The sequence below is a fragment of the Falco rusticolus genome, chromosome 7 (genome assembly GCF_015220075.1).
Source record: "Falco rusticolus isolate bFalRus1 chromosome 7, bFalRus1.pri, whole genome shotgun sequence".
Lineage (NCBI taxonomy): Eukaryota > Metazoa > Chordata > Aves > Falconiformes > Falconidae > Falco > Falco rusticolus.
The window spans coordinates 37,213,042-37,239,322 of record NC_051193.1 but is presented as its reverse complement, the minus strand read 5'-3'; the positions used below and the strand labels follow the sequence as shown (position 1 = coordinate 37,239,322).

Below are 26,281 nucleotides of genomic sequence, written 5' to 3'. Positions count from 1 at the left end.
GCAAAAAACTCACAGGAACTCAGCAGGAGTCACTGCCACATGCAGAGTCAAGAGACTGGCTAACAGCGGGGCTCACAGAGCACTCTTGCAACAGCCTACCTGTCCCTTCCTACAGATGCAGAGGAGCAGACTGGTTCATGAGGAAATCTCGAGCCAGGTTTTCAGTTCCTATTTTTCTTCAGGCTGTGTCATTTTCCAAATGTTTTGCTGTGGAAAGAAACACACAGCTGATCACATATTAGGTCAAGCATTGTGCAGGAAGACTATTGTAGAACTACTTATTGGGGAGCCCTGCTGACAGCCTCCAAAGAGAGCTGCCAGACGAAATTACATGGGATCGCTTACATCCTACATGGGGCATATGCTTGAACAGGAACTAAAGACATTAAGAGAGAATGTGGAAGTCTGTCTTGATCACCAGAGGTCAGCTGACTGATGCCGTCATGTATTTGTACGAGGCAAGGTCACCCAACTCTCACCAAACAAAAACCTCAGCGGGAACACACAGGCAGGAACCCCTACGTTGAAGAACAAGACACCATGTCCCATTAAGATCCCACAGGGGCTGAACTTGCTACATTATATAATGGTGAATTTGGCTTCTACCTCTCTGCATGGTAGGGATTCTCAGCTCCTAAGGAGTTCACAACTTGGAGGAGCTGTGAGATGTTGCCTCTGGCCATGGGTGTGGCTTTAGTACTGCCATAATTTCCTGGCTCTTCTGTTTCTGTTGTCCATGTCAAGCGTTTTGAAGTGGCACTGTTACTTATTTCTAAGTGCAGTTGCCACTGATGCTGAACAGTGATCCATTGTTCCTATTGTTCCTTCCGCACTCAGTGGTTCATAAAAACAATGCTTAAGATGCAACTTCAGCACAGGGAGTCCCAAAACTGCTGACTGTCAGAAGCTGGGAAAGTATACCAGCAGGAAGGATCACTCTGTACTTGCCCTGCTTCTTACACTTCTCCATAAGCATCTTCTGAGGACTGCTGTGAGGAGCAAGGTGCTAGGACCTTTGGTACAAGCGTGTATTGCTCCCCTTATGCTCTTCCTCTGACACTTCCCTGATCAACACGAATAGTTAAAGTTCAATTACTTTGACTGACAATGCCAATGTCCTTTCTACTGCTGTTTAAAAACTGCTCTCAAAGTGTAACACTTTGGTTTTCCATGTCAATGTACTTTCCAGACTGTACTGCATTGACTGAAGTAACCACACCACGGGAGTGAAGCAATCTTTGCTGAACAACAAAGAAAAGCCTGAAATAAATATTGGAACATATTGATATACTCTGGTTTGGACATAACTACCTCGGGGAAAAAAAAGAGAGAGAGAAAAAGAAAATCTGCATTCTGTCACCTGGTCCTCATGAGGATTTACAATTTCAACAATAACAAGGGGAATGTTTGAAGAAGGGAGAATTAGGGAAGATGAAGAGATTTAAATTTCACCAGCATTTTCCATCTTTTGATAAAATGTTAAATGGATGTTTATTTAAGCAAACTTTTTTCCATTTTGAAATGCTGATTTCACCAGCTGTTTCATTTTTCCCCAAAGAAAAATGACATAAATGTTTAAAAAGCCGTAAGAAAGTGGCATTGTTTTCTACCAACAGAATGCTCCATTTCATTAAAAAATTCTGAATCAAAGTTTTTAAAAAAAAATCAGAAACTGTATATTTAGAAAGCAAGTAAACATGCTTTTTTTCTATACCTTTTACTCATAAAAAGTAAGAGTGTGATACACTATGTAGAATAGACTAACATGATCACAACTGAACAGCAACTTTGAATTTTAAACATATGGCAGAAGAGCATGTATATAGATTTGAAACTCAGATAAAGTGTACTAAAATGGCTTGCTAATTTTGAAGGGAGAGATGAGATGGGAGAAATTAATGCCCATAGGACACAAACCTGCACACCAGATAATGTGAGGGCTCTGGGAAAAAGGCTGCATGTTTTCCAAAGGAAACTTGTCTTTAAACTATTTAATAAAACAATTGTTCAACAGATGCTTGCATTTCTCTTGAGTAAAGAGTTACTTCCAAAGGAAACCAAGTTCAATAGGATTCCAGATATCCGTGGATTTACATATTTTGGACAGACAGAGGTATGTGTTTCCCAAAGAATGGGTAACTTAACTATACAGAACAACTCATGGAATCTGCTGTATCATTTGTTATCACAATAAATTATGATATTGGAATATACAGTATGTTCAAATGCTTTGTCACAGTAATTTCAATAATGTTACAGTAAACTACAAATGCCACACCAAACTGAAAAAGAAAGCTACCTATATTATTCATAAACTAGAAAAGAATGTTCATTAAAAAAATATGTGAAATTAATGGCAAACTAAATCTTAAAACTTACATAAAGAAGGAATTCATAAATAGCCCACATCCATTTAAGATTTTTTTTTAACCAATAAACTTCACAAAAAAGATACTTGCAAACAGATATTGCATTCAAGATTATAGTACTGAAGTTGTGTCTATATCTTTAAACACTTGGAGAGGTTAGTTTCTGGCCAACAACTCAAATCATACGTCATACCACAGTTTTGGATAAACAATGAGCAAAACAGACTAGAAGAGCTATCATGAAAGGGCTAAACAGAGAGAAATGATAATGATGAAATGTTGATTTGCCCCTGTGTGGCAGATTAAGGAACCTGTACAGAGCGGATGTCACATATTTTTTAGCAATGCATGTACCCAAATTTGCTTTTGGCAAACATTGCTTAACTGCTGCTGTTTTTCATGAAGTCAATGAAGACTGAGTTAGATAATGAGCTGGCATGCACTTTTGAAATGTTTACTGTGTTCCTTAAAGTAAGGGGAACATGCTGGTTCTTAAACTAATTTGGTTTTTGTTGTTGGCTTCCCCCATCTCTCCTCTACTACTCTGTTCTCCCTGTCTTTGGAATAAACAGAAAATGATTTAATCTTTTGATACTTTTTTTTTTTTAATTATACAACTGAAGAATCGGTAGTTTCCAAATGGCAAACAACTGAGCCATGTCAAGAGCCATGTTAATCTCATGTGTTCAGTCCGTTGTTAACAATGAAGGAAGGGGGATGGGGAGGACAAAATAAATTCTGTCTATTCTGGCCTAAATGCAGGACGTGAACAAGGAGAGACTCCACAAACAATGTAGTCTTTTTCTTCTGGTGGGGGAGGTGAAGGGGAAGATGATGGTAGCAGCACTTTTGTGGAAGGAGAAGCTGCACCCATCTTGCCAGTCAATACAGCATTCAGAAAGTTTACATGGTGGGAGGAATTTCCCACCCATTGTTAACTAGGAACTTGATTTGAAAATGCAGTTTTTAATTAAAATTGGCACTTCCAAGCTTCATGCTGGCATCCACCATCTTGCTAAACACTGAGCTCATTTGTGGTTCCAGCAGTTTGCAAACGCACTCTCAGAGGTGACAAACCAATTCCCATCCTGCCACCCTTACTCAGTCCTTAGTCCCCATCCTGCCATGAACAAATGGGAAATTTACTCCAGTAATACAAAGCAAGGACTGTAGGATGTGGCCTCATTTGGCTAGAATCCACAAATCCCAGTCTTTATTACTTTTAAGGCATTATTAACGGAACAGAATTCTTCAGAAATGTTCAGAGGAAAACAGGGTCAGTTATTTTCGAGGCTTCTACATGCTTCGCTTCACTCAGATATCCACAATCATCATTATAGCTAAAGATCCCACTGCTTAGCTTAGATTTCACTCTCTTCCAATCTATACTCTCAGGAAACAGTATTCAAAAATAGAAAGTCTAAAATATTACCAACAACAACCAAAATCTATGGATAGATAAGATGCAGAATTTTTCTGTTTCATGTGAAAGGCCAGAACAGCTTGTTTGTTTTGTTGATTTAATGAATATATTAGTGTTTGCAATGCATTCTGACTTGAGGGATCTCAAATGAAAAGCCTAGTTACAGCTCTGCTGAAGAAACCAGTATCTTCACTGAGTAAGAGATCACATCTCATTATTTAGGATCTTTTTCCAAATAGCCCTTTGGGGAAAAAAAAAGAAAAATTATCTTTTTTTTTCTAGCTTTGCATATTCTCAGATCTTGAAGGACAAGCTGGGAAGGTGATTTTTCTGGGGTTTTTTAATTTTATTTGGATAGATGTCTTTATAATGTCTAACATTGTTAGTTTCACTACAAAGGATTTCACTTCATCTTACAGTAGAAGCAAAATATGATGCAAATTGAATAAAGGAATTCACAAGACTACCCAGTTCACATGAATACTAGCTAGCAAAGCAAGCTGTTGTTGGCTTTTGAAAAATCTGTCAACAATTAAGCTCATCAAAAGGAAATTCATAAGCCGATTTAGCAGAAATGTCTCACAAAGCCTGAACACTGTAAGGTACATTCATGTAGTCAGCTCAGTTAAGGTTCTATTCATGAACTAAAGTAATTACTAAAGATTCATATATTTGTACTAAAAGCTTGCTGAACGTACAAATCCAAATATAGAAAGAACCTCAAGATTTCTAAATTACTGCAATTTGGAGCCATTTGCAGAATGATCTTCCAACAGGAATAAATCCATGTTCCAGGCCTTCTCACATTATTCTGAAAAATGCCATCTTTCAAAAACTAGTACAAAAAAATGAAAGATATCTAACACCTACTCTCAGTGTCTATTTACCAACTTACATCTTATGTGCTTCTGAAAAAAAGAAAAAAACCAAAAAAAACCCCAGACCTTTGTTACTGCATTTAGAACATTCTGTAGTCTTTATTTAAGTCAGAGGACAAGGTCTCAAGAGGGTTCTACAGAGCATAAGAGTTACTCAGTCCTGACACCAAAGCAGGTAAGTCAACAAAAGAATGTATCTGCACTGCAGACTCTGTCCATCTCCCAAAATCCAGTGCACACAGAGTACTGTGAAAGAAGTGACAGTCTCATGATTTGTCCAAATTGTCCTTAGCAATCTAAAGAAGTTTCTCCAGGAAATTACAGGCTTTATTATGGAAATTCTCCCTTCACTGCCTGTTAATTTGATTAGCAGACTCCAGTTTATTCAGAATTTTGCACGTATACACCACTTGACCAGATCTGACTCATCACACATGCCCTGTGATGAAGATTTCATTCTGGCTTCTTCCAGTAATGAATGTGCATTGATTTTGTAAGATCCTGTTCATGACCTTAAAGCTAGTTCATAGGGTCAGACCTTTCATTTTTCTTTGTTCAGCTATTACTTTCTACTGCTGCTCTTTCCTTATTCAACCTCCAGTGTTGCAGGAATAGGACTTGGCTGATACTTCTTTGCAAAATTCTTTGCCTTCTGATCTCAGGAATTTGGAAACTCTGTGCTTCAGAGTGTCTGATTAAGTCTGGAGTAGAATTCTGTCCTTAATCTAGCATTCAGCAAATGTTTCAGCTTTGGTATGAGACACCTTATAAGAACAGCACCAAATAGATTTATATTGTATTAGAAGAAATCTATTGAGAAACAACTGCTACGCTCTCTTTCCACATTTCTAGATGACACTTGCTCAGTGGCTACTGGGAAACTACTATGAGTTTCCTTTTACATGTGAGCACAGTGCAGATACTGCCAGAAAAATTCAATGTAGAAAAGACTGTACTAGAAGTTTTAAAATACAGTAGTGATTGGACCATTACTCCCCAAATAAATAGTCCTACACTTAACTCTAGAGTATTTTGGGCTGACTTTAAAAAACAATCCAAGTATTAAGGTAAAAGTCATGTAGGTGTGAAACAAACAATTTCCTCCCCATCCTGTAGAGATACTACACATTAGCTGTACAGCTATGATTAATCATAATGCTGCTCATCATTCCAAATCAGACTGAGTGATTTTTATAGGCATCTGTTTTCTTTCACATTTACCACATACATAGATGTAGTGTCACTATTACAGAGATTTGACTCATCCAAAAACATCACAAGTCAACCACTAAATCAGTGAGGAATATGCAGCCCATTACAAGCCATAGATAATACAAGATCCATATGGCCTTGGGGCAAATTACTGAATTTGCCAGGCCATCAAGCTCCCTGCGTACTGCCTTGCTGGAGATGAGGTGGTGCTCAGCAAGCAAGCCTTCTGATCAGCAGGCAGCCACAAAACTCATGGAAGCTGGTGGACATAACTATCTTCTACTCAGCCTAAGTGAGGCAGCAAGAAAATACTCCTTTTGTTTAGCAATAAATATAACAATAGAAGCTACAGGCTAAATCACAAATTGGCATGACAAGACTGGAGGAGGAGCTGGGCTGTGCAGCCTGAGGGATCTTCCCCAGAGTCAAATGCAGAAATGGGAGTTGGACTTTGCTTGTTACAACAACTACTCCTTGTCAGAAGCAAAAAACATGCAGGAGCACAAGAAGGCAGTCCAGAGATGGGTCCACAGAGGCTAGTGAAGACAGCAATATGGCCCACAAAGAAAATGAGAAAGCTTTTTGGGCAAAGTGCTGGCTGCTGGAGGACTTGGAACTGAATGGAGAAACACTTAAGGGTGTTCAGAGAAATTATGACTAATGGAATATGATTTTCATTAAGTAGGACTGTCTCAAGGACATATCTGACGGTTATCACAATCTCTTCCCTGCAGCAGTAACCTGTGAGGCCCATGCACTGGGTAGCTACTAGGACTAAGGGGGAATAATCTGGGGGGTGAGACCCCAGAGGGCTTCCTTGCAAAGTTGGTAGTGTCAGCAGGGCAGAGATGCGTCCCTGCCACACTTTCCTCTAAATGACCTCTTAGCATGTTAGGTAAGGTGTTCTCCAAGAATTAGAGTTAATTAGACTGTACCTGCTGTGGCTGAGAACACAGACTGGAGAGGCTATTTCAAACCCATGCAGGAGAGGGGAGAGCACACTCACCACCAGCCAGGAACAGAAGGCAGCCTCAGCCATCTTCACGGTAGGTAGGATGACACAGCAGTACAAGTGTCCAAAAACGTGAATACGGACACCAAACCACTCAGGATTTGCCTGTGAGAGAATAAAACTGTGCCAAGACTGAGGAGCAGGGGCCACTGATCAGACCTGGCAACCAAACTGCCGCCGATCCCAGCCGCGAACAGGGACACTATGGCTACCTTGGCAGCCATGACAGGGCCGTGCTGTATCAGAGGCAGCGGCATGGCCAGTGGAGCCGCTGCTCCAGCCTCCACAATGCCAGTGGTTCTCTTCTGCCATGAAAGAGGGCCTGGGCTGCAAGAACGGGCCACCAAAGACACAGGGAATTCATACCTGACCATTCCTGCCACCCTTCCTCCATATCATACTCCTTGACCCCAAAATGTCCTCACAACCAGGAGGACTCAGCATCAAGTATCTGCTCTAATTGGGACAGCTTATTATGTTCAAATCTGAATTTGAAGAAGTGGGAATTCCACCCTTGAAGTACTTTCCTGAGAACATGGTTATTACCCATTCTGAAGCAGCCTGCCAGCACATATCAGCACGGGGTACCTGTGTACATCCCACTTTGGGGCATCATATTCCCCACTCTCTCCATGGGTCAGTTACTTCACGCTTCATGCTAGATGCAGTTGACTCTCACTGACTTCACTGGGTATAGATCAGATATCTGATGGAAATTCATAATGGAGTATGATTGACTAAAGGCTGGAGGAGTTATTCAAGTAATTTTATGAGAGAATGCCCATGTGCTGATTGCTGCATACCAAAATGCAAACAACAAACCAACTCCTAGCTCCAAACCCCTATTTTATCTCTGAATTTAGGTATCTTAACCCAAGTGACAGAAAGCGAATATGAATTTGTTCTCTTTAGCTTTTCCTACCGACTTTTCTCTGAATTTCTCTATTATGCATGCTATGTGATGGTATGTCTCCCTGCCCCCAGTCAGAGTAGAGAGCTGGATACCTAATTTTAAGTTGTTACCTTTGTGATGCTTTAGTGCTGTAAGTTTCTTTCCAAACAAGTTAGGTTAATGTACTTATATTAGTACAACAGCATTGATTTTTTTCAAAATACCTATTTGACATTTAAGCTGTGTGCAATTGTTTGCAGCCTACTGACATAGCAGAGAGATCCGATTTGCAGAAAATTGTCTCCTCCTGCAAATTTTCTAAGAAATATCTCATATTGAGGATATTAAAAAAAAAAAAAACTCTAAACATTTTCTAAAAGCTTGGTACTTATGAAGGAAAGGCAAAACAGATTGGAGCAACTAAAGAACACAGAGAAGGCAAGCAATTTGTGCTAAGGCAGTTAGGAAATCACAAGCCTAGAAAGAGCATGCAGAAAACTAGCTGTGCTCTGCCAGTGCTACTGAACAATACCCCACTGCACAGCTTTTTAAATAGTTTCTAACATTTAGTCCTTTTTCAACATGTAATTGTGCTGTGGATATTAATTTCTTCAGATCAGAGTACATTTATTCTTCTAAATATTTGGTCCATCTCTATTGTAAGCTCTTCTTAAGACAGCTACAAAATATTGCTAATATTTTTGAGTTAATAGTGTGTTTAGAAGGTCATGTCAGGTTATTGCTGGGAGGATTAAAAGATTTTCTTTCCTCCAGAGCCCTTTGTTATAAGAAACCAAGGAAATTTAAAACAGGATTTATTCCTTCGAACCAGGACAAACCAACAGAGTACCGTGGCAAGAGCATGAAGCAAGAGCACTTTGGGCCAGGAAATTTACAAAGAAAGCTTTCTTCAAACTCAAAAGTTAAGCTGCAATTTTAAAACTCTGAACGGTTCTACATTAAGGGCAGCAAAAGACAACTGGTTTCACAGTCATTCACACTTACAAGTCCTCTTTCAAAGGACTTTGGTACAATACCTGGTAAGCTAGTGGCTGTCACTAACACAGGTGGATGTTTCTGGCACATATAAGCTTCATTTGGTACTTGTCAAGCCAAGCCCTGCTGGCTGCTCCCACTGTCACCAGCAAGAAGAAAGGACAGTGATGAGCATCAGCAATGACTGCAAGGTGGTTCAGTGGAGAAACAGGAAAGACAGGCAGGAAGGAAGAAGAGAAAAAGGAAAATCCAGGAAAGTTTGGTCTCAGATGTCAAAACAAATCTATTGCCAGATGTAATGATTTTTCCCAACAGATGTTACTTAGAAACAAACAAGACACTCAAGCCTTAGGATCATGCCTGTAGGAAGTTCTAAGTCTGGTCTGCATCTTTATATATGTGCTGTCATTATATTAGACAAATGCTAATATACAGTAATGATGAGATCAGGGTGAATGGTAGGTCAACTGAAGTGAACGTGCCCTCTGACTTAACCAGTTTAAAATTGAAATGCATCAGCCTTATGAAGTGATTGTTGATGTCCCAAAATTCATTGCTCAGAATGTAATTTATTTGGAATACATCAAAACCCATTAAATCCTACCCCTACCAAGGCATTAGGTATCGTGGTGTTTTCTGTCCTTAATCTTTCAGACTGATCTCTCAAATACACACAGCTTAGACTTCGCTTTCTACACGCACCTTATCCTGAAAAAAATTCTACTTAGATTTTTTTTTTAATCTCTATCATTAAAGCGATCTTAGCATGGCATTCACTTCTAAACATTGCATCAAACTGGCTTTTTGAGCAACTGAAAGCAAGAGCATTGGTCACATGCTCACATTCTGCTGGAACTGGGCCTATATATATTCTGACCATTTCCAAATGAATGTGTCATGCCGTAATGGATATCCTGACAAAGAACTGATGCAACAGCACTGACAGAAATATTTATATGTATATTTTAAAAGACTTCACCAACAGGTGGCTTTCATCTACTACACAGTATTTCTAGCTTAGCTACTGCAGCATTGCGAACAGATATTTTTAAGCATCATCAATATGATTACTCTAGAATTTACTCATCATAAATCAGCATACTGCAATGTCCTTTCTGGTGGGCAGTTAACATATCCTGCTTCCACAGTTCATCTATATAATAGTTCACGTGAGGATGAATGAGCTCACTTCTATTTGAGATGACAGCTTGATGCAGCATTTCAAGGCTTAGCCTAACTTGCCCTTACTTGAGGTCAGGCAGCAACCAGTCCCAGAAAACATGTTTGTTAAATGTGACTGAAAACAGTTTAGCACTTGCATTAAAGTATAATTAAACATGAACAGTGTGCCTTGATGTTGTTTAAATGAATGACACATTCCATGCCCAGAGGAGTTTTCAGCCCAGTTTTGCGACAGACAAAACATAATAATTGATCCAAGAAGAAATTAATGAAAAGAGTGCCAAGAGGTTAAATAAGCTATCATTCTGACTGAACAGTATTTTATGGTGTTACTCGTATAGTATACCTCAACGAAGAAGGTGGAGCTCAGTCTGATCCAGCACGCCTCCACTGAAACAGCTGGCACGAAATATCAGATGGGCTTGTGAGCAGCTTCCTCTGGAGAGCTGTTACATAAGCACAGGAACTGTAAACAAGAAAAAAAGAGAAAGAAATGGAAAATTAACTAGATAAAAACTTCAAGGGAAAAAAAATTATATGCATCTACCTTTGTAATTCTAACCTAAACTAAAAAGGAAACCTGAGTTTCCCCTCAGCTATGTAAACTCTCTAATTTAAAAGAGCTTTTCACAGCAGATTTTTTTCCCCAGATTGGATCAGCTAGATGTTTCCTGGAAACATGGAGCAATTGGTAATGTTGACATCTCTACCTAGAAGTTTCTCTTCCCTCTCTAAATCACAATGCTAAGAACCCTAAGCCAAATGACTCCAGATACACGCCACAAAAAGAACAAAAAAAAAAAAAAAAAAAAGAGACACTGGGGAGTAGGTGAGCGCTTAGAGAACTCCAACTTTTATTTGGGTGCTTAAGAGGAACTGTCTCCTTTTCTATATGAGCTGGAGGCAGCTGAAAGACAGGACAGGAAAGGACAGGCTAGGATGCCCAGCTAGGAGACCAGAGCGCACTTCATGTTGTGTGGTACTTAAAACATGGAGGGGGAAAAGGGATATGGGGGGCAGGGCCCGCATCCTTGTTCAGTGGCCATCTCCTAATGCCTCATTGTGTGGGTCCAAAACAAGGCAGGCGGCAGAGGCTCAGCAGATGCAAACACCCAGGACAGATGCTACTACACCCTTCTCCTGCACCAGAGCGGGGAGCCTGCCCTCCTCCACCTCCACTGAGACACACCAGAAAGGCAAACCAAAGCCCAGTGCTCAGAAACACTACGCCCTTCTGAGCCTTGCAAGCTGGGAAAGCCTGGATAGGGAAGGAACTGCGCCTGGATATAGAAGGGCCTAAATCCAGATTTTGACCCAATGAATCTCCAGATCAGCTTCTGCCCAGCTCAGTTCCGTTTCCTACAGGAGATACTCATCTCATCTCACTTTGGGGGTCTGGGATATGATGTCTGCAGCTGAGGCAGCCCCCTTGGCTCCTGAAGACAGCGGAGAGAAATGGGCCATTTCAGGGCACACTTCATCTGGCCTATTCAAGACATACGTTTCCAGAGATGCTCTATACCACAGAAGTGTGTCCATTTCCCCAGATATCATTATGAATGGAGTCTAAAAACCTGGTTCAGAAGCAGGACCATATTTAGCTAACTGAATCCCAGCTTCTGATGGCTTCATTTCCAAGCAACATTCCCAAGGTGCCCACTTCCAGGTATGCTCAGAACAGGCTCCTCCAGTCTTAATAGCACTTCCCAATTCAGCATCTGTCAAATGAGGCTCTTCATTACGCATGGAGTTCAGACATTAAATTCAGAAGACTGTACTAGAAGGGCTAGAGTCAGCACTACAAAATACAACTCTTGTGCATCTAAGCTAGATTCTAAAGGGCACCTGACCACAGCAGCTCTGCCTTGTACCTGGCCCGTGCCGTGTGAGGGAAGACTAGTTTGAATGGCCAAGAAGAGATGGCTCAGCCCCAGACAGCTGATGAGGTTACTGTGCCCGAGTGTCCCCCTCGCCCTCCCTGTGGTGATATTTGAGCTGTTCATAAACCAGCTGCTGAACCACTGGCGTTATTTAGCACTTTAAGGGTGGGGTAAACAGCTAGAGGTGATAACCACATGAGCTGTCGCAAGCTGGCAGCAACACATAAATCAATCAGAGGCCCCAGGCACACTGAAATGGGATACACAGACAGCAGCAAACTAAGCAGGAAGCTGCTTAAGCTAGCCAGTGGAAACACAAAGACAAGTGCAGTATAAGATCACACACACACACACTTACAGACTCTGCAACCCAAGTGTCAGGGCATTCATAAATCTCAGCCTCAGTTTCCTGTTCTTACTCTGCTGAGAGATTTTTAACCTACATCTTCCAGCAGAATGTCAGCCACCAAGCTGCCACAGCGGGCTGCCAGTGTCCTGCCCGCTCCCCATATACACACACCTTTTTAAAAAAAAATATTTCACTTTCTAGATGTCTATTAGTCTCAACAGAGAGAGATCTACCTCTCTTTCCTCTGTAGTAAATGTCCTAAAATAGATTTTCTAGAAACTATTCTTTTTCTTACCCTCTGAATACTGCATAAGGAAAACACAGCAGGAGGGCATCAAGTACAAAAGCCTCAACCCTGGCTACTGTTACAGCACTCTCCTGGGTAAAAGATTTTTTTCATCCACCAAAACAGGTGGAAGATCTAAATCAAAATCTCCTGTCTGAAACGTAAGAACCTTAATGAACGGTTGATTCAACACCACAAAACAGGCCTTTTTATCATTAAATTGTATATATTCTCTACATATACTTTTTGCTGTAACCTCAAGTGGAACAGGAAAGAAAGGGGATGAGAACACCTTTCAGTTTTAAGCTGTGGGCTACAGACCCAGGGATTGATGTAGTCAGGACTCAGGCAGGTGGCACAAACTCAAGAATAGACCGATGGCTCCTATGGGAATTTCACTAGCAAAAACTAGCCCAGAAAGAACTGACACAGGAGGGAAGAAGGTATGTGGGAAGGCAGAGGAATGCCAGTGACACCTAGAGACATCCTTAAGTGCTAAAGAGGCATTTAAATGTAATTCCTCCCATTAACCTAGCCCACTAGCTCGGTGGTTCAATTGCCTGCTACGAATTGTGCTATGCTGCCAGAAAGCTGCATATCTGTGGGAACAGGTGTAGAATTTCAGCCATCACCTTCTCTGCACCGAGCACTTATTTTCTTGGGATGAAAGGAGCAGCTGCAATGGGCAGAAAAGTAAAAATATCATGCCTGTTTATACATTCTTTTCATAGAGTTTGGAGAGCACTTCCCCTCTCATGCTCAGCGCTGGCAGATAATGCGACTTCCCTCTAGAACCACATGCACTGTGTATACGGGTTGAGTCCAACATTAACCTACAGAGCCATTCTAAGTAAAAACACATTAAAGTGTACTTAAAAATAGAGTTGTAATCATGTACTGTACTCAGTGTGCTTAAATAGCGCACGTAACATAGTTTAGCGTAATAACCACTCGCTACTCAGGTTTCTAACACAAAGGAAGATATAGAATGGAATTACATTTCGGCCTGGAACTAATTCTGGAGTACAGCCAGTCCCATGCAATCCATAAAAATTCCTGTGTCAAAATGATGTGTCCTGTTGTCTTGATGCCTTCATCAAGATTTCTGAGTTTCTCATTTCTCTGATATCCTCCGCGTTAACAAACTTACACTGAACATACTTAATCTAACTGCACCACCACCACAGCTCTGTTCAGGAATCCACTCCTTTGCAACTTTTATATCAGCATATGCAGTAGCAAATGCTTTCTCTGTATAGCTAGTTCTCTTCTGTATAAATTGCAGAATCATTTGAAAAGGTAGTGAAAATGCAAATATTGCAAAAATTTCCCTTTCACCTACAACCACCTTAACAAGTCACATTCTCTACCTATAAGCCACTGATGAACTCAATACAATAAAGTAATACCTAGCTTTCTTGTAAATAATCCTAAATTACAGAGTTTGCAATAATCATATATGCCTTCAGAAATTAAATTAGCACCCCCTTGTTATATACTTAAGCTTCTGGGTGTCCATTCAGGTTTCCCATCTGAACTGAAATGAGATAATCAATTTTTTTGTTTTTCCATTTCCTTCAGTTATTTGCGTGGGAGAATCAGAATGACAGTATGCCAGAGTGTATAGAATAAAGGTAGGACACACAAGTGACCTGCACTTTCATAAAGTCTCTCCTAATCTTCTGAAAAGCCACTGAAAGAATGAAAAAACTAATCCACATTATAACATAGTAAACCTTCTTAAGATTATTAAGTAACCTCTGCACGCCTGGTGGGGTACAGGTTCCTCCTTCCTTCAGCTGTAAGCTCCAGCCAGCAGATGGTAGATGCTCTCGATCAGAAAAGCAGCAAAGTGCACCTGACAAGGGAGGAGTCTTGCCAGAGGATGCGTGCAATGACATATCTGCTTTCCCCTGGCTGGTGCACCAGCCAGTGGAGGATTTGATCCAGCAAGATAGGAATGCATGGTTAGAGACCTCCAGTTGTTAGAGACTGAATACATATGAGGCCTAAGATTTTTGAAGCCAAATTCCTATTAAAAACAATAGAAATTTGGGTGTACAAATCCCTTAGTCTCTGTCCAGCCAAAGCAATTCCTCTCCCCCCCGCCTCTAGCTGCTACCCATTGGTTAGCACTGCTGGTACAATTTTTTAGAAGGATTTCTTGCACAAAGAGAGACACTTATTAAAAACAGAAAAGAATGTGTTATGCCTCTGCAGCCAGAATCATAGTTTAAAAATCTGTGGGCCGGATTTTCCTGAATGCTCAAAATGATACAAAACAGTTATAAACCCATATGAGCCACCTAAGCTCAAGTATAATATGGCTGGTTTTCATCTCCAGTGATTCAAAGGAGGTATGTTTACTACTGCAACTGGCACAGCACACTTCCTGAACAGACAAATAAAATAAATAAATAATATTTTCATTAATATATTTTCCTCTTTAAACACTTTTACCCATTATTTATTGGTTCAGAGGCTATGATTCACTTTAGGATAACTTAATATAAAACCAAAGTATTTTCATCTTATTTTACAATTATCCTCTTTTGTTATAAATAGCCATCGAGCTGATGACTCAAGAGCAATACTCTTGAGATCCCTCTTCCGCCTTTCCATTTCACTTTATAGCTGGATTGACTAAAATACAAGGAGTATAGTTACCTTTTTTGAACTAACAAGGTGCAATTCTTGTCTCTGTCCAAGGTGAATTTCACCCCAGGAGGACCAGCAGCTTAGTGCATATTTGTGACCAGATCCTGAACTATTTGTACAAGCAGTTCTATTAGTTTCTATTTAAGTAATGTGACTTCAGTTAGATATTTGTGCATTTGCCAGGAGTTAAAGGGGGTGGAAATAAAGCAGCCATTTAAAAACTTTTTTAAAGTGGTTGGAGGACAAGTCAGCTAATGAGTATGTTTATTGCTCTTAAATAATTTGGAAAGCAAAGAGGGCCCATTTCAGTGTTGGAAAACCTGTGACTGAATAGACCAGACTACAGGTAAATTGCTGTGTTTTGGGTTTTTGGTTGTTTTTTGGGTTTTTTTGTCTGCTCCATTGATGACTATCATGGCAAGATTATTTCTTTTCTGTTACAATTCTTTCCAAGATGAACAAAGACATTCATTGTCAACCCAGTGTCATAGGGTGTTAGCTGCCTGCCTGCCAGAAGCACAAATCCATGATATTACAGACATACTGCCAAGCTTCAGCTAGTGATCCAGTCATTGCCCAATGCTGTTCGTAAGCTCTAATAAAACTGTCAGGTGTGACTCAGACCAGACTGACCAGAAGGGACTACTGGCTCTAGGGAAGGGCTGGGGGAAGCAGGGACACAGGTAGTATTCCGGCCAGCATTCCTAACGGAGGTGAAAAATAAAACACGTCAGACCGTTCTGTTTAGATCCACGTTTATGGCCCACAGGTTAAGTGAGAAACAGAAGATAGGATCTCAAATTTAGTAAGATTGTGACACATGTTGTACAGCACGCTCCTAAAGCTTTCATCAGTAAACCAGCAGAAGAAAGTTCTGCAAAAGACATTACTATATGACTCTTGGATGAAAACTGTGTTGTTATTGCTTTGTTTTGAAAAGATTGACTAAAGCCCAGTTAGAAGTAGAACAATGGAATATTAAGTCACACTTCAAATTTGCAGGTCATCCAGCTGTGAAGAGTAGAAAAACCTTCACAGGACAGGTTCAAAGAGTTGTCAATTAATCATTGCCTGTGAAATTGGTGAGATGAAATAAAAAGACAAGTTCTGCACCTCAGCAGGAAAATCAAATGCACAATTACAAAGCAGAGAAAAGCAAGTTAGCTACAGAACTGCAGAAAGATCTTAGATACTGAGTTAGCAGTATAATTCTCTTGCAAATATGGCATTTTATGAGAGGTAATCAGTCCACACCTTTTGGCAACAGTGATGCCTCAGATCAAAAATACAGTTCCATTTTTAACAATATGTTTCAAGATTTATGTAGACAATCTGAAGAGTCCAGAGAAGAGCAACAAAACAAACAAAAAGAACCCCACACCAGGTTGGAATATATGATCTAGGAAGAAAAGCTGAAAGATTTGGGTTTGTTTAGTCTAGAAAAGAGACTGAGGGAAGACATAAGTTTTCAAATATGCAAGATGATGTTCTAAATATGACAGTGATCAACTGTTCTTCATGCCCAGCAAGGTTAGAAGAATAGTTACGCTTACCATGTGGCAAAAGAAGATTTGTTAGCTATTAGGACGAAATAACTAACAAAAACATCCATACACTGGAACAGCTCACTGAGGCTGGTCATGGAATCCTCATCACTGGAGCCCATTATGGAAAGATTAGACAAATCACTGCCAAAAATAGTCTTTGGCTCAGCCACTAAACAGAAAGATGGACTGGTCGCCCAAGCTCCCTCCCATTCCTACACTTCTATGATTTACTAGGGAATATGCAGTTTCTTGCACAAGCCACTCTTTTTAGGGGTTTAACAAGTCACACTGACTAACATATTGCATACAAAACCCTCTATCCTGATGCCAAGTATTTCAAACTATTTAAAACTTTACCACTGTAAAAACTGTTATGTTCTAGCAGGAAAATCCAGGAAGTAGTACTCTGCAATATTATCGTACTAAGGGAAAAGCCAAGTCATTTCAAAAGACCTTTCAAAACCTCATGTGTGACCACAGGACAAGGTCAGAAAAGGCCAATGACATTTCTCTGTCAGAAGGTAAGAAAACCTCAACACAATTGGGATTGTCACAGTCTGACAAAAGCCAATACACAGCAGGGGCTGAAGGCTACATGGAAATGGATTCAACACACTGTTATAGCAGAAACTCTCCAGTGTCCAACACATCCTGAGTCTAAAAACTAACATCTAATAAGCTAATATGTCTCAGAAGCTTTCATCCTGAAGCTATCTGGGGATGCTTATAATACTGAATGCTGAATACTCAGAGGATCACATTAGAAAAGTGAATACTTATTGTTTGGATCAAACTATAATCAGTTCTTTGCACGAGCACACAGAAAGCACTTGTGGACTCTCAGCCCCATCAAAAAGCCCATTACAGACCCACAGACAAAGGCGTTGCTTCATACCATGCGTGGCACATCTACTACAGAGAACCCAACTCCTGTCTCAGACCTTATGCCATCAAGCAAAAACAAGAAAAAAGAAAGGAAGACTACTCCAAAAGAGTTGACAAGAATGAGAAGATAACATTAAAGCAAGCAGTACTACTGGCTATGGCAGGAAATACCCTTGGAAGAAGTAAGTGTGGTGACTCCACTCCACTCAGCTGTTGAAAGCATTAAGCCTAGAAAAGGCCTGCATAGACACAACAGCATACTGTTAAATTCTAGGACAAAAATTAAGTAAAGCTAAAATCTTTAACACTTGAGAGACATTATCATCTCCACAAAAGAGCCACTGGAATAGCTATGCTGATCTGATGAAGCCTAATTCAGAAAAGTGCTTAAGCTCCTAAGTCTCACAAACTTCAATGGTATCCAGGCAATCGGCAAATAGTCTTGGTCAGAAAGATTCTCCTGAGTTATTTTCCCTCAGAAGCATATTATGAAAGCATCTGAAGACAGCCTGGAAGAATGTGAGCTACCTGTAAGGTAGCTCTTAAAATTCATAAAAACAATAGCCAAGGCACTAGCAGAAGCTCAGTTTTCTTGCTGCAATTTTAATGCAAGTTTCTGCAAAACATCTTTCGTTTTAGGACATTTCTACATACAGATTCTGTTTTTCAGAGATCCCATTCCTGCATTCCTTGCAAACCCAAAACACCCGCTGACATCATTAGGCAATGCATTGGCATCAGAAACACGGGACTAAGCCAACAGAGGTTGCGGGTAGCCAAAACTGCACTGGAGACAGTTTGTCCCGGTTCGGTCAAACAGCTGGGTCACAAATTGTGAACCTCCTAGGGTCCTAGCAGACCCCACTCCCCATTACTGCTGGCAGCTCTCTGAGAAGCTGATCCACCCATGCTCAGTGCAGATGGCCGTGCTTTTTCCCTCCTCAACCCTCACAAGCTAGGACCCAGCAATCCCTTCTCCTACGCTTAGGGAAGAGCTATTCCCACTCCCTGGCCCAGCCCCACTCCCATGCTCCCTGGCCCCACTCCCGGAACCAATTCATATGCAATGGGCTACACGTCCTGCTGGTGGAGAAGGGCTAGGAGGGACTGTCTTGAAAAGATTTAAAATCTTATTAATGAATACAATACGAACTTCAAAGTCCTACTGGGGAGCAGTATTTGTGTAATGGCAAGAAAGAAAAACAAATGTATCTTGAATCCTGACACTACTAAAGGCAGCAGAGGGAAACACCCAGGGAGCCAGGATTTCAATCAACAATTGATTTGAGTACCCATTCTTGTAGTGGATGGAAGGAATCTGCTTGAGAGAAACATAGGAAAGGAAACTACAGATGGAAGGAAAACAGAGATCACAAAGGCAAAGGGCAAGGGCTGAAAAAAAGCCAGAGTGAATTATAACAAAAGCAGCTAAAACTTGAAGCCATGTTAGTTAAAAAGGGGAAAAAGCTTTGTTAGTATTAGCTAAATAGGCCTCCTGTGAAGAGTCAATGAGCCACTAATTTTCTGTTATTTGTACTTTGCTTGAAGAACCTTTCTCATCCTTTTACAACCTACCATATAACCCAATGTATATAAAGTGCAGGGAAGCTGCAGATTCAGGACTAACTCTGCTTTCAATCTGGCAAAAGAATTTTGACCATTAGCTTTCAGGGAGGGAGCAAATCCAGCCCTTGAAGCAAGAAGTCTCTTCTTCACATAATCAGGGTCTGTTGCCCCCATGCAGCTGACAAAAAAAGGTTAGCCACACCTCTGGTTCTGAACATGTTATGTACATATATCTACACATCTGACAAATCCCGATTCTTGGATTTAACGAGTCTCATCTGGCTATTTACCAGCGAAGGTTGCAGGGGTGTAACCCCTTGGACGAACCCTGGGGAAGATGAGGAATCACAAACGCAAAACTCTGTTCAGAAAACCCCTTTCACGTGGGGGGCCCACTGTAAAGCAAAATTCCTTTTCTATATTAAAGCTGGTAGTTCAAGATCAGATTGTAGAGTTGGTTTCTCTGGGCACAGTACAGCACCAGGCTTTCAACTAGAGCACAATCCTATCAAGTGAAGCAGAAACATAGAACCATGATTAATATTTTCTTTACTTTTCAGGTAATAATATTATACAGGAAGGCAATATCAGTATGACTAATATATTTAAATTAGTCTATTATAGGTCTGAGTTTTCTTTCTGCAAAACTGCAACTGAAAGCCAGGGACCAACTCTTGGTAATACTTTTTGTTTTCCCAGACAGCATTTAACTAGCACAAACCCTTCCTCAGACTTCCCGTCAGTCTCCTCAGATACTGGACGATGTTCAGAGATCGAACCCTCTGGACTACAGACATCATCTGCTGGGAGAAATCCCATGTTGTACTTTTCCTCCTATTTGACTGCTATGCAATTCAGCATCTTCTGCTACTCATTCTCTCCTCTCTGTCCTTAAGGACATTCATTTCCCTGCTTCTGTAGAGCCAGTGTACAGATACTCCAAAGAAAGAGGCCAAGGGCTCTAAACACTCTCCAATTTTCTCCATTGTACTGTTTGGCACATAAGAAAAACAACTTTTGACACTGAGTGTTTTTCAGTATGATGGGGAGAAAAGATCTGAAACTACATTTCCCATCAGGCATCACAACTTGATTTTGATGGTTCTGAAGACAGTATCATTAGTTAGCCAGTAAATTACTCTACTCAGGTTATAATAACCATTATTACAAGTGCATCAAAAATAATCACCTGAAAACTAACTAAACATAAAATCTTTACACACAAAAAAAAAAAGAAACCAAAATCAGCAAAAGTATTATCATACGTCAGCAGCCTTTTTCTGCACAGTTTTCTATGAATATATTTGATGCTTGATTTCCCATTTCAAGAACATTTTTTTTTCTTCATTGCTATATTCACTTGCAACTGAGGAATGTGAAATAGTTCCTCAAACCTCCTTGAAGTCTACAATGAATTGTGTAGCCAGACCAGATTGTTTCAAGCTTAGCTTTTAACCTTACACTTGGCTTTGGAAAAAAAAAAATAATAAAAAAAAAAACCACCTAAAAAAAACACAAACCAAAACAAACCAAAACACCAAACAGTGTTTTCTTCAATCTTTTGTTTAATTTCACAGAATTTCCAGGAACATGTAAGCCACATATCAAAACTTTGTAATTTAAAGTCCCATTTTGGGATCTGGAAGAATCTGCAGTTAATATTCATTGCAATTACAATACTTTATCATGCAGTGGAATCTGTGTTCAGTGGCATAAGAATATGGGTTTAGTTTAAGAGAACTTTTACATAGATTAAGGCAAAATGTTCATGAAGTATTTGACATTCAGAGGAAAATGGTTTTTGAATGAAGCAATAAATATAAAATTTCACCACCTCCTTTGACAGCGTATCAAATTCACCTTTGGCATCCATGACCAAGTCTGTAGCAATTCCATTGATGCCAATGGAATGAAGCTGCTGTAGAAACACTTGGGGCAGTCCTATGCCTTTTGAAATCAGTAGCAAAATTCGGACTGACTTTAGATCCCATACGTGTAGCTCACAGGCACAAAACTGCTCTTGGTTGGCCTACTAACCTTCGTGACTTCACACATGCTACGTTTCCCATTTGAAGTTTCTGAGGTAAACCCTCTGTGCTGTTGAAGGTTCCTGGCCTAAGGTATCATTTTCTTTGTTTACTGTCTGGCTGCATAGATGTCTGGCACAGATTTCAAAGTACAGTAGCTCAAAAATGTGCTCGGTGCATATGTGCATAGACTCTGTAGTGGATTGCATCACACATCCTGCATCCGAAACTAAAATCACGTAGCTAGTGTTCTCTGTATTATTCATGGTTTGCATAAAGCAGGTAATAAAATGCAGCCGTATCAGTAGCATGGCTTAGTAGTTTAACATCATCAACTAAAGTGGATTTACTCTAGAATGGCATCAAGTAAATGAGTTCAGGATATTTTTCTTTATGCGTGCAAGAAAGAAACACAAAATACTCTGAGAGATCAGCATTGTTCACCTAATCCAGTTTCCATCTGTGCCAACATTCACAGCACATACAAGAAATTCTATACTGTTTGGTTACTGAATTACATTTCCTCCAGTTTTGCAGGACACGACACAGACAAACGTTCCAAACAAATTCAAAAGCACATTAAGAAGTACCAACTTAGTCTCAACAAAACAAGTGTCTTAGAGCAGTAAGAAAACTGTTCTATAAGGTTCCAGGCAGGTCGTTTACTGTATTGGCTGGACTGGATTACACTGAACTTGCTGAAGTCAAGCAATTAAGCAATATTTAGTTTACGTAACCTAGTGATACAGAATCACACTTAAACTGCCCCAGTGAACCAAGACAGCAATGGGAAAACGCAGTGAGTTAGATTGCAGCCCGCCTTTTATATATCCTTCTCTGTCCAGCTTCAGGGGAACATTATAATTACTCCTGTCACCACAGTTTTTTTCAGGTTTTATTGCAGATTTTGTACTCCAGGCTACCATTACTTTACTAGCAGCCCTTCTAAAAGGGGTGATGCAGCCACAGCACAGCGGCAGTACTGGAGTCACAGTGAATCCAGAGTTGTGATAAACCCTCGGGACTGGTGTCCCTTCTCAGGCCTTGAATTTCTCACAGGTCATGGATGTTGGCCATTTAGATACAGTGAGAGGCAAGTTCTGGCTTGTTTGTTCCAGGCTAAACATGACAAACAGAGAAACTTCAAAGTCTTGGGAGGAACAAGCATTTCCTCCTTTACTCTGGACAGGAAGCACTGCTCTAACAAGAAAAATCTGAAAACAAGGCTAAAATCTGGCTTTTATCCACTCCCAGTGGAATCAAAAACATTATACAGTTTAAATAGCTGAATAAATTTCTTCCAATCAATTAATATCAACAACCTTGATCTTAAAGTATTACCTCATCATAGGTTATTATTACTGTAATTCAAGGACAGGCAAAAATCTGGTGTAACTTTCCATAATCTCTACTGCACATCTGAGGTTTAACAGAAACACAGTATGTGTTTGTGAGCGAACAAGCATGGATTTCTGCAGGTAGGAGGGTTATTAGTGTTCAGTTTCCTATGTTTTTTGATCAGCTGATCCTAGAGAGTATTTCTAAAGCTTGCAGTCCAATTCTGGCTCCAAAACATAGCCAGCTTGCCTTTGCTGTTTGGCAAGAAACAGCAAAATTGTGTTAACAGTTTTTTTCAAGAATACATGTTAGTAACTGCCAAATGACAGTTGTAATGACCCCGATGTGCTTCTCCCCTTAGGGCATTTTTGTTTAGAACCCAGTTGCCACCCAAGCAGCAAAAAAACCACTCTTTGCCATGAACTCTCCCATCACCCTGAGCTTTCTCCACCACCACCAGCACTATACCTTGTGAGAGTAAAGTAAGAAGCCACCTCCTGCCTAACAAAGAGCTGTTCCCACCTGGGCTATAGGCACCAGAGCATGCATTAAAGGCTCGAAGCTCAGCCTGCTGAAATCCAAGGAGTCTTTCCATTGACTTCAACAGGCTTTTGGTCAGGTCCTGAGAGTCTATTAATATGCAGTCACTCATTTTTCCCTTGTTTATGTGAAGAACCATTTCTCTGAAATCCAGGCAGAAAGACTCTAATATTTTCAGTATTGTATCAGGGCAATGGTTTAATCATAAATTAAATTAAGACGTGCCACTGTCTGCAGCCAAAAGACAGAGGCTAACTCTGACATACCACCTGTGCACTGCCTCTCTGGCTCAGCATTGACCTTGGTTGACAGGAACATGTGCCTGAAAATTGCACCCAAGAGGAAACTCATCACAAAATGAACAAGCACAGTAGAATGATAAACACCCACACTGCACAAGAAAGCTGCCAAACCCTCACAGCAGCCAGGACTCTTAACTGCATCTGGAAGGAAATATGCATGTACCAAAAGAATGGATGTGTGTATACACGCACATGTACATATGCTTTTATACACAGTTTCTTGCTCCCCTTTGTGCCTGGAGTGCCATGTTTCATTTTATAATAAAATGTCTGCATAAAAATATCTTTCTGCTCACTTATGATAGAGACAAGTAAGATTATTAGTTTCCCCAGAGGGTTATGATGTCTTGCAGTGATTTAATCCTACTGATCCATTCATATACATTTTTCCCCTTAACAAGATAACTGATGTGTTTAGCTCTGAGTAGCTAGGATTTCCTTCTAATAATTTATGATTACATGCTCCCACAAGATCATCAAAGCTGTGAGAAGGCCATAAAAACCACATTTGGTAAGAAACTAATCTAACTGTGTTTCCTCTTAACTAATGGAAGAAACAATGAGTTTTAGATGTTACACGGATGACTTTCTTACACATGTGGTCTTACACAATATTCCTGCTGTGGAAGTCTACGATTGGCAGACATCTTCAAACACAAACTGAAAGCCAAAACAGTCTTTACGTGCTCAAATCTGTTCACAGGCACAGGTACTTGCACGAGGAGAACACAATGCATTCATGCAGAAATCACTTAAACCATGAAAGATCAGATGCATTCAGTGTTAACACTCCCAGAGAAACCCTTTCTGCAAAAAACGTTTGAAATAGAAGAAAGCAAGAATTGCTTTCAGTCTTTGTTGGCATACTAGGTTGTTTCTCCATCATCTTTCATCTAAAATATTTGCCATCTCCTGCCATCTGCAGACATCCATAAACCAAGATCTGTGAAGTGCAAGTCATGGGGGCAACAAAAGGAGTTGAAGGTGCTCGGTTCCACAGCATGGAAAGTGTACTTGTAGAAACACAAGCAAGACTGCAAGATTTTTTTTCTGTGTTTGCATGTCAGTTAGAGGAGGTCTGTATCGCTCATATATGAAGGAGACAAGGAAAGGAGTTGCATCTCTGGTGAAATGTATGGAGGATATTCAGCATTAAGGATAGGTGCACTTGCAATTTGCCTGTAAAAATGTCTGATAAAACTGCTTCAATTTTGAAGGCCAAATCTGACACCTCTTAGGTAGCTTTCACACTGCAAGTGCCAGCTCTGCTTAAGATGTGTGAAACCCTTGGTGTGGCTAGAAAAAGCTGTGGATCAGATCAAGCTGCAGATCCTGCAGGGTGCTGAGCCACTACAGCTCCCTCATAATCACTGGTGGGGTGCATTCTTCCTGCTTTTACCCACATGTGTGCATTACAGCATTTAGTCATGTAAATAAGGGAAGAAACAGTGGTGAGGATGCATGGTTTTGTTTTTGTTTCAAAGACTGTGCCTGCAGACTTGCCAAAGCCAGATGCTGTAACTCTGCATAGTGTTACTCTGCAAGATGGGCCAGAATCTTCCAGACTCTGGGTGTGGTGGGTGCGAGGCCGCTTCATTAGCTGTTTGAAGCTGCGTGGGTAGTTTCCATTGTGGTCTAGCAGCCATGCAGGACACACCCAAACAAGCTGGGTAAACTGCATACAGGAATTAGCCCACACTAAATTCCATGCTTCCACAGCTGGATTGCTACCCATATCCCAGCAAGCTAGCTGAAAGCGAAGTAGGTACATCTCCAGCGCAAGGAGACAGATGAAATATTCAACGGGAGCCCCTGCTTTCTGCTTCCTACAGCACAGAACAGTACCCTGATGCTGGAGAACAAGGTGTGAAATAAAGGCGACTTTAGTGAGAATCAGGAGGCAGATCTGCTCAGTGGAGAGTCCCAAAGTAGGAAAACACCAAGCTTCCATGGTTTCAACCACTAAGCTGGAAGTCTGGAAACCCTGACCTTAAAAGAAGTGACTTCCCACTGAGAGTACAGAAAACATGGAAATCCCAGTAATTTCCAGCCTTTCCAGACTTTCCATTCACCTACCAGTAAATGCCAGCTGAGAGCTTGGAAGACCTGCAACAGTCTTCCAAGCAGCCCAGAGAGCAGGGCTTCCAGAGCACCACCAATCCCATATAGCCCCACAACTGCCCTACAGAGCTGATAGTCAGTCACCTGTCAAATACCATTTTCACTGAGAAGCTGCAGGAACAAGGAAGCACATTTATTTCAGAAATTAGATGCTTGTTGTTTCCAGAACGAAATTATCTCAAAATTTCTGGTTGGCAGAAAAAGTTATTTTTATTTCCCAGATCAATTTGGACCAAAACGCCATACCCCCAAAAAAGTAAGGAAAACAAGACTTCCCATGAACCAGATATTCTGTTCTTCGGCCAATTTAAATCAGGAAAAAAGCAGAAGGCAGAAAAGGAGGCAGGAATATGTTAATCAGTGTAAGTCTTCGTGAGACCTTTATATGGCGAGACTTGTTTCTATGTAACCAGGGATGGCGATACTAGAAGGAACAACCACAATTTCTTATCTAAACCTTTATAAGCTCAGATCAAATTACCAAGGCTTAACAAGTTACACATCCACCGAACCAAGCGGTCTTTGTACACCCTCAGCCCTTAAGCAGCGCAAGACAACGTGGTTTAACATAATCATTTTTGTTACAGGATAAACCAAGTTTCATTGCCTTAAATATGCCACAGCCTAATTGTATACATACTTACCCCATTTCACCTAGAGAATCACAGAATATCTTGAGTTAGAAGGGACCTGACACATAGTGCCTCATTGAAAGAGGCAATAATTGACTTGCAGTACTATTGCTTTGCTGCTCTACTGCAACACCATTAGAGTGTATCAGTTACAAGTCTTATACAACAAGCAGGAGCAGCAGCTGT

At 40.6% G+C, this 26,281-nt stretch overlaps 1 long non-coding RNA gene across 2 annotated transcripts in view; it reads right to left on the bottom strand.

The window, feature by feature from the left end:
* Positions 1-26,281, bottom strand: part of LOC119151591 — a 166,815-nt gene that overhangs the window by 127,983 nt on the left and 12,551 nt on the right. For both annotated transcript variants that reach the window (XR_005105468.1, XR_005105467.1), the window contains exons 2-3: positions 10,311-10,430; positions 100-207 (exon numbers count right to left, since the gene is read on the bottom strand). This is a non-coding gene — a long non-coding RNA (uncharacterized LOC119151591). The remainder of the gene's footprint in view (positions 1-99; positions 208-10,310; positions 10,431-26,281) is intronic.